Raw genomic sequence first — 5095 nt, forward strand, 5'->3', positions numbered from 1 at the left:
ATGAGAAGAAACATGCTAGATTTTAGATCTTAGGTAGATCTTAGCACGTGTCTTAGTTGCTTTTCTCTCATTGTTGAGACAAAATACCCGACACCCAAAGCTAAGGGAGAAAAGGTTTATTTAGCTCACAGTTTGTGGAGGTTTCAGTCCATAACTGGCTGGCTCCAAGGCAGGGTGGCATGGCAGAGGGGAACAGTTCACGGCAGCAGAAGACAGCAAAAGCAACAACCAACCCTTAACAGTGTCTTTCTGCCCCTTTTACACTCTAGGCAGGCTGCTGAGATTACAGCAGCACCAATCCAATCAGTAGACTGATCCAGCATTCTCTCACTGTTAAACCCAGCACCCTTAATCCCAGCATTGCACCACCAGTCAATCACACACTCCATGTCCCTAGCTACAGAACCACAGTGAAGCTACCTCAAACTCAGAATCAGGTAGTTGAAATTGAATTCAATTAGGAATAAATAAATAGGAATATTGGTATAATCATTATGCAAAGAAATAATTGTACTTTTACATCTTTCATATTTAGCAACATTTTGTGGTGTATACTATGAATTTTCAAATAATTATGAGAAAGTTAAACATTGCAGTAGTGAATTTTTTTTTTTTTTTTTGTACTGGGAATTGAACTCAGGTGCTTTTTTTGGCCATTTTGAGACAGGGTCTGACTATGCAGTTCAGGCTGGGCTTGAGCTCACTTTGTAGCCCAGGTGGGCCTTGAATTCACAACGATCCTCCTGCCTCAGCCTCCTGAGTGCTGAGTATGCCGGAAGGATTCAAATTCTGTTGCTACCTTCTGGTTAACTCGAGTAAGAAGGTGCACCAACTTAAGCTTGTGTGTGTTCAGTTTCAGCATAGCACAAAGCGACTGAATGAGCCGGAATCCAGCCTTTGAATTTCACCCGGAATAGTAACCTGGTGCGGAAGAACAGGCACACGAGGAGTCAGCCCCTGCTGGTATGGCCTGGCATGCTTCGTCCTCATCCAAACCACCGTGTCTCCATGCCACTGTTCAGTTCTGCACCTCCGCAAGCCCGAATAATGAAAAATTCAAGTTTCCAGCGTATCTGCTACAAAGATCCCCTCTGAAGAACCTTGTTAATATTTTTCAGGTCAACAGCTCCACTTGCTCCAAAAATTGTCGCTTCTTCACCGTGGCTTAGAATTACACAAATAAAGCTGCTCCTTTTGCTATGATCGCCTTTAGAAACACTGCACATTAATTCCACAATTTCTTCACGTGTAAGATCATTTTTATTCCTCACTTCATGTTTCATTTTGTTTCCCTGATGTTTGCTGCATCTACATCTGAACCCGACCAAGCTGCCATTACAGTGAGTCTGTGAAAGTTCTTATTATTAGCGACTATGCATAAACCCATTTCAGGAAATGCATTTTATATCTATTGTCCAAGGATATTCTGGGAGTTCACTGATTTGCTTCCACGTATAATCTTTGGGCCAGGGTTATAGCTCAGAGGTACAAGTGCCTGCCTGGCAAGTGCAAGGTCCCGAGTTTGATTCCCGGTACCAAAAACAAAACATGTATAATCTTTGTTTTTCAATTTTTAATGGATTTTGCATCCCCTGAGTTTTCAGTTCTCCATGGCTACTTCTTTTTCTTTTTTTTTTTTGTCTTTTTGAGACAGGGTCTCACTATGCAGTTCAGGCTGAGGTTGAACTCACTATGTAGCTGAGGCTGGCCTCATACTTGTGGTGATCCTTCTGTCTCAGCCTCCAGGGTGCTGGGATTACAGGCCTGTGCCACTACGCCCAGCTCCCTGGCTACTTTTCTTAACACATAGCTCCCACAGCCTCCAGCCAGCAGAACCCACTTCTCTGCTCTTTCTGCTAGGGTTGGACCCAGGGCCTTGCACATGCAGGGCAAGTGCTCTACCGCTGACCCCCGCCCACCCCCAGCTCTGTTCTTTTTTTTTATTTGTTTGTTTGTTTGTTTTGTTTGCCGGAGACAGGATCTCATTATGAAGTTCAGGAGTCCAGGCTGCCCTTGAACTCACTATGTAGCCCAGGCTGGCCTCAAACTTGTGGCAATCCTCCTGCCTCAGTGCTGGGATTACAGGTATGCCACCACACCTGGCATCTTGTTCCTGTTATTTCTGAGCTGGGGAATGCATGTCTTGTCTTCGTGCTTCAAGTGTGAGTAGTTTGGGAGACAGCGATTATCATAGTCTTTCACATTAGATAATCCTGTATTCCTTTATTTTCTTGGTATCCCAGATTTCCTGTTGACCAAACTGCCAGTCTCAGCCTTTGTCAGGTTTCTTTATTTGTCTTTTTTCTTTGGACAGGATCTCGCTGTGTAATGCAGCTAAGCCTTGAACTCATTTATGTAGCCCAGGCTGGCCTCCAACTCATGGTGATCCTCCTGCCTCAGCCTCCCAAGTGCTGGGATTACAGGTGTGCACCACCATGCCCAGTGTTTGTCAGTTTTTCACAAGGTTGCTGCCCATCTCTGGGCTCGCCAGCTTCTGGCTTGATCTTCCAACACAAGAGTGGGTCAGGAAATGAACCACTGCAACTAACAGATTAGCAAGGAGACTAAAGGTGAGCCGGGGAGTCCACCTGAGCCACAGACACTTTGCTGGGTATTCAGGAGCTAGTGTCTCCTGGGGTGCGGAGGGAGAGTACAGTACAGTAGGTTTGAGTAATTTGAGAATTACTGTACCTAGGAAAAAGGAGGGCTCCTCACACAGCTCCATACCAGGGGACTGTCCCTTGGAAAAGTCCAGAGCACCAGCCGGCAACTAGAGCTGGACACTGGAATCAACTGGCTTGGGATCCCCAAGACTCTGATCCTGGGAGGATGTGAGGGCATCAGAATCCTCTGAAGTTCTTCAGGTTGAACTCCTGGGTCAGGGGCTAGGGATTTAGCTCAGTGGCACAGCGCCTGCCTGGCAAGCGCAAGATTGTGAGTTCAATTCCCAGTACCGGAAAAAAACCCAAAAAACTAAAAATCCTGGGTCAGAGTCACAGGAGGTGTGGGAGTTCCACCCTGACTTCTGGCGCCTGTTTATTAGTTAAGCCAAAATGACTATCACGGCTGACAATAGATCTGCACTCTCTGGAATGTGTACACATGTAGAACGAACTCCAGGCGCCACCCCAGGAAACAGGCGCTCGGTGCAGGGAGGGACATGTTTTGATACCAGTTTAGCAACCTGATCAGAGCCCTGAAGCGTATCCAAACACGGTAGGTGTCCACTTTATTCTTCAAGCAGGTTCCAAGAATTTGCTTCCTCTAACTAAAAGAAGCCATCAGCTGAGGTACCTACAACTGCTGAACACCGACACTTTTCATTTATACATGAGCTCGAGGAAGAAATAGAACTAAGTCAGCTTTTGTTTTGAGTAGACACGCCAAGGGCGAAGCGACCCGGCTGGAAGGCCAGTTAGTCCTGCCAGAGGCGTGCGCCAAAGGCGTGGCAAACCGGCAGGCTGCCAACCCGCTAGGGCCCCGGGGGGGCCAAAATAACAGCAATCTTCGGGCTGCGCCTCGCCTGCCCACCAAAGCTGGACTTTCAGAAAGTCCTTCTATCGCTGCTCAGTCTTTTGGCTAAAAGCAAGTATAGAAAGTCCAGCTGCCCCACTTGTACTTACAAATTAGGTGGGTGATGTTTACCTCGCAGTTCTGTTGATTTGGGCTCCTGAAACAGACTCTCTGGTGACAAAATTCCATTGAATAGGGGAGACCCTCCTTGCAGATTCTGTTCCCACATAGTGTAACCTGCACCTCCTTAGCGTGAAGAAGTTAACTAACTCCTTACAAGTTAGCAGGTTGATTTTTTTTATCTACAACACATATTGGCCTTTGGGGAAGAATAAAGGAAAGGAACACCAGCTTCTTCGATAAATAGTGAAGAGAACAGGTTTTGATCTTTAGGACTCAAAAGCGCCTCACTCACTGTTGTATCTGCAGTGCTTGGCAGAGGGCCTGGTACAAAATAGGGGCCAGATAAATCTTTGCTAAATGCTTTGTACACCCAGGTATTCATGACACACCCGGCCCCCAATATTGGTGATCTGCTTCTGAGAGCTGCCCGCATCAATATTTTCTTATTTAAGCTGAAAGCCACTAATTGGATTGTTGGTGGCACTGGTTTTAAAGACCAGCCTGGGACAGGCAGAGGCTGTGTGAGATATCCTTTAGAAGCTGTTACTTTAATGCTTGGTTTTTGGGTCTGAGCTGTTATGGGTGTTTACTAAATATAAATGAATGGGCGGGAACTAAATTGAGCTGGTGCTGGGAAAGAGAGACCTGGCACAAACCTGAATAGTGATCTCCTGAGGGAAAAGTGACTCTGACCTTGTGGCAGAGAACCTCTTTCAGCCAGATGGCGTGATGAAGGCTTCCTTCTGCCTAAGCAGCCCTGGAAGCCCTGGCAAGTGAGTCTGTGTCTGCTCTGAGCAAAACACCTTTTAGGCCCTGGGAAGGACATAGAGGTGAGTGAGATACAAACGTTGCAAGGAATGCAGAGGGTGGGCTCTGGAATCTTAGGGTGTGGCTGTCAGCTTTAGAGTCTGTCTACTGGAGATCCAAATAGTACCTCCGTAAACGTGAGGGTTAAATGAGGTGATGTAAGGAAAAAAACAGGGAGCGTATGACAGGGAACAGAGTGACACATTGTGTTTATAAGCTGCCAATGTGTTATGTCTGTATTTATACAGGTAATATTTAGAGGGTGATGTGGCCAGGCGTGGTGGCATCTGCCTGTAATCCCAGCGCTTGGGAGGCTGAGGCAGGAGGATTGCTTTCAATTGGAAGCCAATCTGGCCTACATAGTGAGTTGAAGGCCAGACTGAACTACAGAGTGAAACCCTGTCTCAGAAACAAAAACAAAAACAAAAACAAAAAACCTCCCAGAGTGTGATTTGAAGAAGTGAGACACTAATTCTGGATGGCAATGGTCTGAATTGTTTTTTAAATGTTTCAATTTTATTTTTCCAAGAAAATAAATTTTATTTTGTATTTACTGTTTTTTTTTTTTTTTTTTTTTTTTTTTGAGACAAGGTCTTGCTGTAGTTTATGTAGCCCAGGCTGGCCTCAAACTCATGACAATCTTCTTGCCTCA

At 45.8% G+C, this 5095-nt stretch overlaps 1 pseudogene; it reads right to left on the reverse strand.

The window, feature by feature from the left end:
- Window positions 1-724: 724 nt before the first annotated feature.
- The window catches only part of LOC102015173, a 5934-nt pseudogene continuing 1563 nt past the window's right edge, over window positions 725-5095 (reverse strand).

This window comes from Chinchilla lanigera, unplaced genomic scaffold (genome assembly GCF_000276665.1).
Source record: "Chinchilla lanigera isolate Chin_1 unplaced genomic scaffold, ChiLan1.0 scaffold00051, whole genome shotgun sequence".
In the NCBI taxonomy this organism is placed as follows: Eukaryota; Metazoa; Chordata; class Mammalia; order Rodentia; family Chinchillidae; genus Chinchilla; species Chinchilla lanigera.